Here is a 16,286-nt window from a genome sequence, read left to right as displayed (position 1 = left end):
AAATGACCCTAAATGCAAGATGACCCCACTTCTTCCTTCAAAAAAATTAAATCAAGCTTGTAAAATCGTATGAATAACTTTCTTGTATACTATGCATTTTTAGACTTTCTTTGTCTTCAAGCCAACGCTGAATATTGGCTTTACTTAAGCCATATTTTTGTGCAGCTGCACAATTACTCTTTACTTCTGTGGGTTTCATAACCATTAACTTTAATTCGCATCCTAATATCAAAGATAACCCATTGTAAATTTGCCGGCAATACCTGTTCCACGCATCTGTACAATTCTGCAATTAACACCTATGCACCAAAGCAGATTGTATTTCAATACTTTAAGGCAACATTCAATCACAGCTGCACATATCTACCTCTGGTTATACATTAGACTTGTCATCAATAACTGAAGAATCTATTAATCATACTAGTGGATAAGCCTAACATATAGCAGAACCCCAAGAGAGCATCGCCTATGAATACAAGCACGGACATTCTCCATTTATATTGGATAAAAATAAGAAAATTGACAAGCGCAAGATGTTAAACTCATTTTAATGAAGTGTTCCTAGTCATCATAATGGATTTTAACATGAACTGTATATTTTAATATGCGATTTAATATGTACTATGTATTTTAAAATGTTATGTACCTGTACTTTTAAAATAAGTTAATCCACACGAATTTTAGGCCTAAAAGATACACCCACACTCATTTTTAGAATGTACATATAGCCACCTTTTACTTTGAAACATGCCCAATTTGAACGTTGGACACATTCCATTATTATGACTTTTCTACTAGGCAAGGCATATTAACCAACTTTGACTTATGTGAAGGTACTAATGAACAGCTGAGGATGACTGTATAAAAAGTTGAAACTGGTACTGTAAGTAGGTTCTTATATAAATAAAACTTGTACTGATAAGTTGGAACCTTTCTTATCTATATATATAAAGTAGCTTGTCCTGACTGACTGACTGATTCATCATCGCCGAGCCAAAACTACTGGACATAAAGAAATGAAATTTTGAGGATATATTCATATTAAGATGTAGGTGCTCGCTAAGAGAGGATTTTTGGATATTCCGTCGCTAAGGGGGTGAAAATGGGGGTTAAATTTTAAAATGAGTGTGTTTATATCTCAAAATTTTAAAAGTTTAGAGATGTGAAAATTGGTATTTAAAATCTTCTTTAAAAATAAGGAAACACGTATTTTTTTGTTTTCAGACAATCCCAATAGGAGGGGTGAAAAAGGGGTTGAATGCCTAATCAGGATACCGGTGCTTATATCTCAGAAACTGAAGATATTACAGACCTGAAAATTGGTACTTTTGATCTCTTTTAAAAATAAAGAAACACGTATTTTTTTGTTTTTGGAAAATCTAATTAATGGGAGGGTGAAAAGGGGGTGAATTTTAAAAATGAGTGAATATATATCTCCAATCTTTTAAAGTTTGCAGAAGTAAAAATTGGTATTTAGAATCTTCATTAAAAATAAAGAAACACGCATTTTTTTGTTTTCGGAAAATCCAATTAATGGGGGGTGAAAAGGGGGTGATTTTTTAAAATGAGTGTATCTATATCTCAAAACTTTTAGTGTATGGATATAAAAATTGGTATTTAGAATCTCCTTTAAAAATAAAGAAACACGTATTCTTTTGTTTTCGGAAAATCCCAATAGGAAGGGTGTAAAAGGGTGAATAATGGGTTGAATGCCTTTAATGAGGCTACTTATATTTCAGAACCTGAACATATTACAGACCTGAAAATTGGTATTTGGGATCTACTTTAAAAGTAAAGAAACACGTATTTTTTCGTTTTTGGAAAATTCAAATATTGGGGGTTGAAAAGGGGGGGGGGTGAATTTTTTAAAATGAGTGTATCTACATCTTAAAACTTTAAAATTTACAGATGTAAAAATTGGTAGTTAGAATCTCCTCTAAAAATAAAGGAACACGTATTCTTTTTGTTTCCTGTAAATCCCAATAGGAGGGGTGTAAAAGGGTGAAAAATGGGTTGAATGCCTTTAATGAGGATACTTATATTTCAGAACCTGAAGATATTACAGAACTGAAAATTTGTATATGGGACCTCCTTTAAAAATAAAGAAACACGTATTTTTTAGTTTTTGGAAAATCCAATTAATGGCGGTTAAACAGGAGTGACAAATTGGGGTGAATTTTTTGAAAGGCTATATCTACAGAATATCTTAGAAACGTAAAATGTTACAGACATAAAAAGTGGGTGTTTGGAATCTCCTGTAAATGTAAAGAAACATAGGTGATTTGTTTTTGGAAACTCCACTTAAGGAGAACTCAAAAGGGGTGAAATTTTAAAATGAGAATTTTTACAGTATATCTAAAAAAACTTAACATGTTACAGAAGTGAAAAATGGTATTTTTTACCTCTATTAAACATAACGAATTGTGTATTTTTAGTTTTCGGAAATACCACCTGGGAGGTGAGGGGTGGGTAAAAGTGACTGAAAATGGTGTTGAATTCTTTTAATTAGGCTACTGATATCTCAAAAATGAAGATGTTACAGACATGAAATTTGATATTTGCAATCTGCTTTAAAAGTAAAGAAACACGTATTCTCGGAAAATCCAATGAAGTGGGAGGGGGGGGGGGAAAGAATTGAAAATTTAATTGACTTAATTGTATGAGAATGCATACATCTAATAAAAACTAAAGTTGTTACAGACGTGAAAATTTGTATTTAGATCTCCTTTAAAAACAAAGAAAAACGCGTTTTGGTGGGGAAACCATCTTGGAGGGTGGGAGTGTAAAGGAGTTGAATTCCTTTCATGGGGACACATAAATCAAAAACTGAAGAAGTTAGAGTCGTGATAATTGGTATTTAGAAGATCTTTTACTATTAAAGAAACAAGTATTTTTTGCGGGAAAATTCACTTGGGGGGGGGGGGGGGAAGAGTAGTGTGAAATGAAGTTAAAAAAGTAAATTATGTTTATGGGGATACTTATATCTCGAAACTGAAGGCAATAGATGTGAACATTGGTGTTTGGAATCTCCTTTAAACATAAAGAAACAAGCCTTCTTTTAATTTTTTTTTGGGGGGGGGGGGCGGGGGTGGCGGTACATATTAAAATGATTATAGGAAAAGATGGCAAAGATTTACGGACCCAACTGACCGGGAGGAATACCTGAGCCTAGACCAGGAAGTACGAAATCGATTGCTTGAAAGGAAGATTGAAAAATGGGAGGAAACGTGCCGTAATCTAATAGAAAACGAGTCAGATCGGGAATTTCGGCGGATTATATATCTAAAAAAATAAGCATTCAATTATAAATTTCAGTATAATACCGTAGCGAAGCACGGGTATCTTGCTAGTCTATAATATATCTCTACAATACGACGATCCACCAGGAAAATGTTCCTGCTGTCTACAAAACTGTTACTTATACTCAGCGTCAGGTACAACTGGCTGCTGCTACATGCACGTCTTGTTTGATGGGCTCGGCCAACTTCAGCAGCCAGCGATGTATAGGCCTAATAATGACACGGACATTGAAGGTCAACGAACGAGTTTATTGCGCGGTAGTATGGCCATTCTGCCCTGTCGTTTTTTTGTGCACATACCTCACAATTTCATCTTCGACTTCTTTAAAGCGTCCTTGTTGCAGGCCACTGAATGCAATATTTGTACAAAATGCCTTTTTTTTTTTTTAGGCTATCTTTGTCTTTATGCTAATGCCAAATATTGGCTTTAGTTAGGCCAATGCTGTATTTTCTTGTGGCTACACAATTATTGTTCATTTCTGCATGTTTAATAACCATTAACTTAAAATTTGCATCATAATATCGATAGGAACTGGTTGAAAATTTTCCGGCAATACCTGTTCCTTGTATCTTTACGATACGACAATCCATCACGAAAATATTCTTACTGTCTATAAAACTTCATTTTACTAAGCTTCAGGTACAGTAGACGCATTATAACTCTGCCACTGAGTAACCCTGCCCTTTCTAAGAATTCAAAGGCTCCATTCTGCGGATTTGAGAAATGTTTTTTAGAGGCTAATAGAATATCATTCTCTCTTCGCTATTTCCTAAGATCCAGTGATGTACACACAGAAGCACTGTACAACCGGTTGCCACGGCTAGCGATGTATAATAAAGAGGCAGACGTTGATTGTCAACGAGTTCTGTGCGGGCGCGTGGGAGGCGAAAAGAAGCAGCGTGGTTACCATGGTAGCTGCCTGGGGTGTTCATTACTGTTAGGTCACAAATGCAAGATGACCCTTCATTTTTCACATGTGATTCTGGGAAAGAATCAGCTAGGATGTGGAGAAATACGGTAATAATAATGTGATGTGACTATTGCTAGCCTGGTGCAGTCCTTATAAGGCATACCCTCTGATGAGGATGAGTGGCATCTGCCATGTCTGGGAACCTATATATCTCTGTGCTCGAGCATAGTGCATACCTGCCAAATTTTACGGTTCATCCATAAAATTTACGAAAATTGCAGTATTTTATGGTTTTACAGATGGGTGGTGTCATTTTACGATTTGCGAATTAAAATTTGAAACGTTAACATTTGATAATCACCCCACTATATAAATGGTCCGTTATTGGACATTATCAATTTTCCAGCTAACTCATTCTTGGTTGCCAGCGTTTCGCCCCCGTGTGCCTGGCTGGGCTCATCAGTTGGTACCTAGCACACCTACCAAGACGCATGGCTAGTGCATGTATAAGAAATGGGTTTTTCCACCAATCAATACTTAATTCATTGTAAATAGATTACACTAGTACTAGTTTCGGCCCTTAACGGCCATCATCAGCTAGTACATGATTAGTTTCCAGCCATTCATTTGTTAAGAATGAAGCCATGTTTTCCAGTGTTGACTTAGTTAAATGTAACAAAGGCTTTTCAGTCTGTCAAACACACAGCAAATACAATGTAAATTATAACACTATAAACATACCTGTAAAAAACACACTAACATACAAAGAATGACATGTTTTGTTCTACAAGAACATCCTCAGATTCTATCAAATCACTTTAAAAACAATCATATATGTACAGTATTGTTTACGTAGTGTAAACTTGTCAATGATAGAGAGTTTAGTGATAACATGAAACAGTAATGACAAAAATAAAATATATACAAGTATTAATGTAATGAAAACTTACGTACTTATCTAGACTGCCGATGTTAAGTCCGTTGTCACCAAATACTATTTCAGGACTATTTCAGCCATTAGACAAAAATCACAAGTTGTTACTATGTTAGACATCTGGATATCTAATGGGGGATGGAAATGCAATATACAGTAGCATGAAGTTAAAATATCTGTGGTCAAAGGTAAAAGGTTACAATAAGTTAGAATATGAGTATACAGAACACATTATAACATTTGGGCCACAATATAAAACACTTAAAAACTTTAACACATTAAAATTTGGTATGTATAGGTTAGACACTTATTAAAATTTAAGTTCATATTGCTTATTATTCCATTCTTCTATCTTCTGTGTAGTTCCTTTGCTCCTATGTCATGTTGGTTTAGCTGTATGAGGTAATCTTTGAGAATGTTCTGAGGCTGATATGTGTCATACTGGTATGGACTTTTGTCATGAAAAAATGTTTGTATTATATAATCCAACTGTGATGTACTCCAGTAAATTTTTAATATAATAAAAAGCAGGTCTTGAGTTTGAATTTAGAAGCTGTTGGTGGCGACACCTCTCTCGTCTATGTTCGTTATGTGGTTGTAGTCTGTAAAGATAAGCTAATATAAGTATAGTGTGTGTATGGAAAGAGTACTTACTATTGTTGTTGTGGAGGTCTTGTACCAATATGTCTGAAGGCTTGCTGTGTTCTACTACGAGTGCGTCTGGGGATCATATTAGCTGTGGAGGGGGATGTAACGATATGATGATACTAAACATAAACTCTAAGGGACCCCTGCTCAACATAACCGAAGATTTCTATATTTCTTTGGACCAATACGCTAATCCCAATCATAACATTAACCATATTACAGAGAAAACCAGCATCATTTTAGATAAAGCCATTCTGGCATTAAAGAACGATTACCTCAAATAGTAAACACACGCCCTAACAAACCAACAAATCACAAGCCCAAACCTGCCCCTACTTCCCCAATAGCCACTCCTTCTTCCCTTCCCCCTACATCCCCCTCCACAGCTAATATGAGCCCCAGACGCACTCGTAGTAGAACACATCAAGCCTTCAGACATATTGGTACAAGACCTCCACAATAACAATAGTAAGTACTCTTTCCATATATACACCAGGCATTCCTTCATACACACACTATACTTATATTAGCTTATCTTTACAGACTACAACCACATAACGAACATAGACGAGAGAGGTGTCGCCACCAACAGCTTCTAAATTCAAACTCAAGACCTGCAGTTTATTATATTAAAAATTTACTGGAGTACATCACAGTGTTCTGTATACTCATGTTCTAACTTACTGTAACCTTTTACCTTTGACCTCAGATATTTTAACTTCATGCTACTGTATATTGCATTTCCATCCCCCATTAGACATCCAGATGTCTAACATAATAACAACTTGTGATTTTGTCTAATGGCTGGAAACTAATCATGTACTAGCTGATGATGGGCGTTAAGGGCCGAAACCGGTACTAGTGTAATCTATTTACAATAAATTAAGTACTGATTGGTGGAAAAACACATTTCTTGTCTATACATTGAATCTATCAATACAGAAAATGAAATTTATAAATAATAAAATGGCTAGTGCATACCGTGGAGGCCACTGCGTAGGCTAATTGTAGCCACCGGCAGTGCCAATGCACTATGAAAGAGTTTGTCCCACTACCAAAAATTGATGCCTGCTTGGCCATCAGATGATACAGATGTTGATTCCCATAGGGAATGAGTAAATTTCCGTACAATCGATTGTTTGCGTAGGTCGAAGGCAAGGAAAATTCTAAATTCCCATGGAGGGAATTAGATATTTTTCACAAATAGAGCATGTCAAAAACATATCAGATGTAAGGCTTTTTAGGCATTTGCTCTATTAACCAGCGTTTCATCTTAGGTCTGACACTAGACTCGTCAGAGTGGGATGTGTCAGACCCTACCCACTGACGCTGGGTGTATGCAGGTGAGCTTATCAGAAGCCTTATATGAGGCACAGTCTGATAACTGGAATACCCCCATGGGAATTTAAAATTTTTCCTTTCGTAATTGCTAGGCGGGCAATAATTCCATTGTGGAGATATATCTCCCATATGCAGTTATCAGACTGTGCCTCATATAAGGCTTCTGATAAGCTCACCTGCATACACCCCAGCGTCAGTGGGTAGGGTCTGACACATCCCACTCTGACAAGTCTAGTGTCAGACCTAAGGCGAAACGCTGGTTAATAGAGCAAATGCCTGAAAAGCCTTACATCTGATAGGTCGAAGGCAAGTCGACGATAGTTGACAACTCATTCTTTGATATGATTGGTGCTTTTAACAGTGTGATGTTTGTGTCATCATTGGAATTGAATTTAAAGCCAGGATAACAGTTACTCCATGTGAATCTTAAGTGTCGACAGGCTCCGCTCCGCAAATTCTTTGTTCCGCTCCGTTCACTTGTTGTGATTTAACCCATATTCTTTGACTACGAGAGTGTTCTTTGATCACGAAGTTGGCGTTCCTTGAATGTTTTGGCCTTTTAAGGTTATGGCATATTTTAATGAAGTGTTTGAGGTTTTGCATTATAACTTCGTGCTTCGCTGTTACCTATATTTCTTGGACTAATTACATTCGTTCCATGTGTGTGTTTTTTTTACCATGTACATATTATTTGTTCACAGGGTTGGTGTCATCTTCCTTTAAGACTCTGTGTGCTTTGACATGTTTTAATGAAATATTTGACTGCCTTGAGTGTTTATGTTATAAATTTGTGACGTTCAGTGATCGACGTTCCTTTTTATGTTTCAGTAGATATCGAGACATTTGTTCTCAGACATTTTCATACGCTATATTCCTATTGTAGGATTCATGAATAAATCCAACATGAAACAGTACTTCCAGACATTTAAAGAATCATATTCTGTTGAATTTTTGTGCATTCTAAAATCAAGAAAGGAAGAAAAATTTGCCTTTTGCACGGTATGTGGGTGTGATATTAATACTACGCATAGTGGAAGAAACGATTTAAGTAATCATGTGAAGTGCGGTAAACACGCAAGTTATGTTAAATTGAAGGAAGATAAGAAGAAAATCAACACCTTTTTTGCCAAGTCTGGAAACATTGACAGTGACGTAATTAGAGCCGGTTCAATACGGACTTAAAATGAAATTCTTAAATTTAAAGGAACACAATGTGCCCTTAGATGCAGCTGATTATGCTGATGTTTTATTTGAGAAGATGTTTCCGAAGTTGCAAAGAAATATAGCTGTGGTCTCATGAAAACTACATGCAATGTAAATAAAATGGCAAAAAATGCATCTTCTGAAGTTGTTAAGTGCTTTCAGAATGGACCATTTTCTTTGGCAATGGATGGAAGCAATGATACAAATGCCAAGTTGTATACTATTGTTACATTCTATGATATTCTGTGGGAAAAAGTAGTGAGCACTGTGCTATCCATACCAGCATTACACAGGGACTCAACAGGACAAAACATAGGCAACCTGATGTTATCACAGCTGAATTCTCATAACATACCGAGTGAAAATCATGTGACTTTCTGCTCCGACAATGCTCCTGTTATGATGGGACACAAAAATGGGGTTTCAGCAGTTCTGATGGAAGTTCAACCAGGTATTGCCATCATAGGTTTCATTTGCCACCTGATTAATCTAGCAGCTGGAAGGTGCCCGAAGATTACCAATTAAAGTGGATGAGACCCTTGTTGATATATTTTATTTCTTAGAGCAGAGTGTCAGAAGAGAAGACCCCCTTCAGAAATTTCAGAACTTGCACAATAAAGAAGAAAAGAAAATTCTGAAGCATGTATGTACTAGGTGGTTATCTTTATACAGATGTTTGGATAGACTACAGGATCAGTGGGATCCGCTTCTTTCTTTCTTCAACGAGGAAGTAATATTATGTAGTCTACCCAAAATATTTCCACAAGCTTGACATCTTTCAGAATAACTAGAGTTGAACAAAGTGGATCCAAAGAGTATCAGAAGAAGAGAATTCTTGATTCTGCTACTACACATGCCCCTAAAATAATGACATATTCTTCCAAATGTGACAAACCCATCCTAAAAAGTAAGGCTTTTGCTACAACACAAGAGGAAAAATTGTTTATGTTCCTGTCCTCAAACTTGAACAAGGCCTTTTGCACTTTCCTCCATGTGACTATTCCTGTACTTGATGAATTCAATGTTGCCCTTCAGACTTCTTCCCCACAAGTTCACTTTTTATTAGAAATTCTAATGGATTTGCTAAAGCAGTTGTTCACCAAGTTGTTTTTTTTTTTTTTTTTGCTATGGGCTTTACGTCACACCGACACAGATAGGTCTTATGGCGACAGTGGGATAGGAAAGGCCTAGGAGTTGGAAGGAAGCGGCCGTGGCCTTAATTAAGGTACAGCCCCAGCATTTGCCTGGTGTGAAAATGGGAAACCACGGAAAACCATTTTCAGGGATGCCGATAGTGTGCACCAAGTTTGTTAAACCCAAAATTGTCAAAAGCTCCTCATTGCTTCAAGTTGAGTACAACTTGATTCAAAATCGAAGAAGTGATGATAAGTTAGTTATTGGCATTCAGACTTCAAACATAGTGAATGATCTCCAGGATACAGATAAATTCCTTTTCTTATCATCATGAGAAACTACTTTTGTACTGCCTGTGACTATATCATCAACAAGTTTCCACCCAAGGATGATATTTTAAAGCATACTCAAGTTGCTAGGTTAGACAAAATTGAACATGCACAGTTTTCTTCCATTCGTTTTTTCTTGGAGAAGTTTCCTATCATGTTATGCAAGGAAGAGAATGGAACAACAGATGAGGTGGTAAATGAGCTTCAGAGGCAGTTCACAGCTCTTCAGATAGATGACACTTTGGCTGCAAATCAAAAGTTGTTGCAAGTGATTCCAGTTGGCACAAATATCAAGAATATTTTTGGAGCTGATGGACTTCTTAAGTATAACCGAATTTCTCAAGTAATGCTCTCTATTCTCACCATACCCCATAGCAATGAGAACAGGAACGAGTTTTCAGCCTTGTGAAGAAAAATATAACAGACTTAAGATCATCAATGTCCAACAAATCTCAGAAGTCTATTTCTATTTTGAAGACCAGGAGTTCTGGTACCTGTTATGAAAAAAACATTTTCTCAAGACTTTTTGCAGGAAGCCACAACAATGACTTTAAAGTCAAACTAGCATGTGATTTTCAGTGTGTATTATATTATTTCTTGCCTGTGTTACATTAAACAAGTTTTATTGTGTAAAGCCTTTTTCAATTATCACATATCTGCTTAATTTATTAAGGAAGTCCTGTTATGTATGCTCCAAACCAATATTCATACTGCCTGCTGCTGTTTAACATGGATTTCTTCTTGATTGTTATGTTCATCTACAAATCAATGGAATGTGATGTAAGTAGATATTATTTCATTGAAGTACCCTGTTTAAAGCATGAATTATTGTATTTTGTAGCCCAGAAGTATTATTATCGTCATCAAGCTGGGGTACATAGAAAATTGTTAGATATTTTTTCGTGCGTGAATTTTACCGATAGCCTTTTTCAAATGTTGGCAAGTATGATAGTGTTAAGTGTGACATGTGAGTTGCAGGCATGCTGGGCACAGCACAAACACCTAGTCCCTGAGCAAAGGAAATTAACGTTCAGGTTAAAATCCCTCAACTTGGCTGTGAATTGAATGACTGAATGCTAAAGTGCTGACCCCTCAGCTATGGAGTCAGACATTTACTACAAAAAAAATGTTTGTAAATGATGTACATATGTACAGTAACATCTTGATACAATGATACTGCCCAGGCAGAAAATAATTACTGTTATAGGGGAAGTTATCATTAAGAAGAAGGATTTAGAATATAGGTTTCTTATGTCAATTGGTGAACACAATTATATTTACCCAAGGACTGTGGACTATCCGTCTGACAGACTGTGACTGTTTCTCAGCTGTGATCGTCTGTCTGACAGACGGTCGGGAAAGTCGTCGTAGTTTGAAGAATCACAACAGATGGCAGGAGTAGTATGTTCAGCTGCTAGTTGGAAGGTTTATCTTTCTTTTGAAATTGTTTGTGAGTCACCAATATCATTTGTTTGGAAGGCAGACACTATTTTATCTTTACACTTGAAGTTATCAGTTAAGCAACATGGCGTCTGTTAACGTTGACGATAATGAAATTGACTTATTTATGATGATACGGATAGTGATAATGATAATTGTGTGGAGGATAATGTGGAGAGTTCATCAGATGACTAAAATGAAAATGAAATTTTGAGTGCAGCGGGTAGATTATCACAGAGCGTCCCAAATTCCAGTGACGCATATGTTGGTGAGCTTCCAGGTTCTACAACAGGTTTTCAGGCAACTGATAATGTAAGTATTGAAGGTGTGAGTGTGAACTGGTGTGATCTGTAAACTCCAGAAAGTGAATTCCCCAGAAAAAGTGTCTCATTTACTGTTTACCACCCAAGACGCAGAAATATGCCTGCCCGTAACACAGCCCCAATCTTGTACTTCTTTCTGTTTTTACCCTTGGTTTCTGGAGATTATTAGTGCAATAGACTAATCGTTATGCCAGACAATACATTCATAAGTTACGTGTTCTACAGAAGTACAGTCGATTTCGTCTAAGGCCAGATGGTGGTATTGGGATGGCAGATTTAAAACATTTTATTGGCCTGGTCATAAATATGGATCTTGTGAAGAAAAAGAACCTGTCGAGTCATTAGTCAACTCAGCACACTAGAAAAGTGATGGCAAGGGATACTTTCTTACTAATAAACAGATTTTTCCATATTATGGACAACACATGCAGCAAGAAACCAGGTGACTCAGACCATGATCCCCTCTTCAAGGTTAGGCTAGCCACTGACCACTTCAATTCTTGTTTTAAAAATCATTATGTTCCAAGGAAAACACTCAGTATTGTTGAGGCATTAGTTGGTACTAAAAAAAGAACTCATCTGATTCAGTATCTGCCAAACAAGCATTACCACCAGTGGGGAATTAAAGTTTTCAAGGTGTGTGAACCAGGTTTCTCATATAAAATACAGTTCAGTGTTGATTCACATGATGCACCAAGTGGTAAAGGTTTGGGGTTTGATGTAGTTTTCAATTTACTGAATAGTATTGGAAGTATATTTGAGAAGAGGTAGCATATTGTTGTGGACAACTGGTATACTTCTGTTGACCTGGTATTAGCTCTTTGGGAAAAGAACACTCTTTTCACCGGTTCTGTTCGCAGTAATAGAAAAAAATCTTCCTCCAGGAATAAACTATTTAACGTTAGAGCCTAAACAAACTGTATGTAAAAGAAGTGCCCCACTGCTGTTTACTGCATGGAGAGAGAAAGTTATTATCAGTTCTCTCTACTGCATGCGCAGCTATCAATCACAAGGTGAAACATGGATCTTTGAAGGGGAGGGAAATTGTTATGCCAGTTGTAGTGACAGAGTATACGAAGGGGATGAGGGGCACTGATGTGTCTAATCAGAAAAATGATCACGTGTCAGCTGAATGAGCTAGCCATAGGAACTGGTACAATCTTTTTTTTAATTTATTTTGTTGACATGGCCATCTTCAAAGCCTACATTTTATATACACAGAACACAGATGAAGATAAACTAATATTGTGAACATTGTGGAGTCTCTCTGTGGTGCTGAAGAAGTTCAAAACTTCCCAATAATCGTCAACGCAGGTGTGTTGTATGCAATTCTCCTGGAAATAAAAAAGTGAAAAGATCCAACTATGGCTGCTTTGGATAAGATGTTGGTGTATGTGTGAACTGTTACAACGAATCATGTGCAGGATTCGACTGGAGCAGACTTTTTTTTTTCTGTAAATTAATTAATTTTCCGCCTTGTCAATACTTTGTACACCATGCTGGTATTCCTGAAAAATGTTGAGGTAAATCTTTTATTTTTTCAAAAGGGAACTAATGGCTTAAAATTAATGTTATGGATCTCCATCATAAGCCTATGGTGCACAAATTACATAAATAATATTTTCAGTCATATCAACAAATTATTTCAGCCACTTTTAGGCCAGGATTTTTAAACATGTCTGTAATTGGTTAAACTTGTTTATGTATTTTTCACAGTATTACCCATCATTATTAATTTAATCTTTTTGTTTCTTGCATCAACGTTTAGTGCTATTTCTAAGCTTTAAAATGATATACAATACATGTATGTTATGATTTATTTGTGGCTACAAATTTTTTTTTGAATGTCTGTAATGCAGTAACTTTAACCTCAGCATTTGCTATTTTGCTTTACATCGCACCGACACAGATATGTCTTACGGCAACAATGGGATAGGAAAGGCCTAGGAATTGGAAGTGGCCATGACCTTAATTAAGGTACAGTCCCGGCATTTGCCTGGTGTGAAAATGGGAAACCACTGAAAACCATCTTCAGGGCTGCCAACAGTGGGGCTCGAACCCACTATCTCCCGATTACTGGATACTGGCTGCACTTAAGCGACTGCAGCTATCAAGCTCGGTCCTGTAAATCCTGAAGCAGTACTAGCGCTAACTACCTGCCACATCATATCATTTAATTCCCACTAATATGAGGTTTGCAACAACAGAAACACACATACACACAATTCAAGATGACAATACCTTACTTATGTCCAGCAGAGTACATTCATATTGACCACATAATTTTAATCTCACACTATGCAGCACTCCACTACTGTAAAATACTGTAGTTAAAGAAATCTGAAATGACAGTCTGTTTCACATTTCTCTAAAACCTAATTGCATCAAGATTCACTGCTAGAGTTACACGAGATATAAAATGGGCTATTTTAGTTTAAAGCAGCTGCCCAATAGCTAAAGTACTGCCATTTAAAACCTTCTGGCATTCACACTACCTAGATCTTCCAGGAATTCCATAGCTGTCGAGTTCCCGAAATAGTTCAACAGACCTACCTCTCAGATAAGTACACAGCTATAAACACTCTTGCTTGTTATGCTTACACAAAAGGAAAGTTTGTATGAGAGTAACAATGTTCCTAATTGTACCAGTTTATAATATGCATATAAAATGATCTTCGGGGTTGCTTGTGTAAAGGGGGTGTCTTTGTTCTGGAGATTATTATTATTATGAAAGACGAGTCTTTGTGCTACACAGCAAGATATAGAGAAGGACAGTTTGGGCACCCTATCGAGGGACTTGCACTTTCGTCCTCGCGTCTTGCTGGCACCACAAACAAGTTTTGTTTCTGATGTGCTGGGGAACATTAGAGAGCATGGGAATAACACCAGAAACAATTCAGATGTTCCGGAAAGTGTCAGAGTGTTCAGGCAATTGTCAGAGGGTGCAAGATTATTCCACCCTCGTGGTAAGAACACATGAAGTCTGCTCCAGTCGAATCCTGCACATGATTCGTTGTGTGCTTCCCTTGTTCTTGAAGGGGATGCATGCAAACTGGTGGGGGGGTTTGACTTCACATTCTAAGATGCAAAGCTAGCATCATCTATTCTCATCTTGTTCCTCTGGTAGGTGGACATGTATGTTCCGAGCTGTCGCTCCAAGCAGGAGTACCGGCCTAAGTGACGGGATAATGTAAGATTTATTTTCTTTAACATGTCTTAACCTTTTCAGCTGCAGGAATTTGGCGGGGCAGCCTCGCATCTCCGATGATATAATTCATCAAAAAAGCACTTTTCAGCACTGTCGCATTCTTGTTTTAGGGGCAGGCAACCTTCACACATTACTTGTAAAATTACTTGTGTAACTTTGTTTGTTTGCCTGTCTCTGGAGAATGGGAGTAGCTCACTGCAATAAGGGAATCTTCAATTCCAAAATAGGTTTTGTTAAGTACATGGTCCAGTCCTCAGAATCCCCTTGATGTCTGTTAGCTTACTTGTGTTTCCTAAATTGCTACTGTTTAACCTTTGTTACTAAAATTTTAAATTTCGTTGATATCACCTTCAAAATTGTTGGTATTTATTTAGCGCCCAGGGCATCACTTTGGTTCTGCAGACAGAACTACCAACCCTCCTGTGCCTGCAAGCACGGCTGTCAATTTGGTCACCTTCAATTGTTCTTTTATTGTTTCGTAGTCCTAGATCTCAAGGGTCACCAATGAGGAAGGCATTGATTTCAGATTAATACCTTAAATGATATCTTCAAATTATTTTGTGAGTGTTGACGAGAGCTGTGTAAATGCTTATTAATAGGTTAAGCTGTGTGTTTTATAAAATCATTTTTGAAGGTTAAGGTCATTAACTAAATGAACCTTAAAAGTTATGTTTCATAAACAACATTTTTCGGAACCTGTAAGTCTTATTCACAACCTATTCACGTTCCCGGCATCTTCCACACATGCTGTTGTCCATCTATCATCCTTGTTTGTGTACTTTGTGACGTGTGGCCAAACCTCCATTTAATATAAAAATAAACGCTTGTCAGTTTCGAGCGTAGCTCAAGTTTGTGAGGTGGAGGATGCGGCCGGAATTGGGACAGCAGTGGGAAAATGACGGAAGCCTCTACAATTTTTGTTTGAAAAATTTGTTCATAGTTAAAAAAATATTTTTATGTGGTATCTGTTTTGGAAGAATTATGTTTCTGGACTCATGAACATTTTGAATGTTGGTAAGAATTATGTTTGGAAAAAATTTTGTGTTTAAATTATCATGTAGTTGTGAGTTTCAAAATTATGTATCTAACTTGTGAAACAGACTATAGAGACAAGTGCCGTTTTTAGTGGCAAAATTAGGGTTGTGTAAAAGAAAGATCTCGAACATTCATCAACGGAAATGAAGAGAGAACTTTGATTGGTTGGAATAACAAAAATTTTAATTGGTGAATGTGAAAGCCGAGAGTAAAATTCTTTGGTCAGATTGGTTACCTTGTGCTTGCATCATTTTCGTTTTCTCATTCCTTCATGGGAGCGAAGCTTGCACCCGTGTCTTTTGCTTCTAACCATCCTTGTGGGCAGTCGTGATCCAGCATTAGTCCCGTCATAGGATACCTCCCTCAGTAATTCTCTCTCTCTCTCTTTTTTTTTTTTTTTTTTTTTTTTTGCCAGTTGCTTTATGTCGCACCGACACAGATAGGTCTTATGGCGATGATGGAACAGGAAAAGCCTAGGAAT

The 16,286-nt window shown here is 37.0% G+C and overlaps 1 protein-coding gene across 2 annotated transcripts in view; it reads right to left on the bottom strand.

Annotated features, from left to right (window-relative positions):
* Window positions 1-16,286, bottom strand: part of LOC136883437 (fatty acid synthase) — an 844,467-nt gene that overhangs the window by 266,441 nt on the left and 561,740 nt on the right. The gene's annotated exons all lie outside the window — the stretch shown is intronic.

Source organism: Anabrus simplex, chromosome 11 (assembly GCF_040414725.1).
Source record: "Anabrus simplex isolate iqAnaSimp1 chromosome 11, ASM4041472v1, whole genome shotgun sequence".
NCBI lineage: Eukaryota > Metazoa > Arthropoda > Insecta > Orthoptera > Tettigoniidae > Anabrus > Anabrus simplex.
This window is presented reverse-complemented; position numbering and strand designations above follow the sequence as displayed.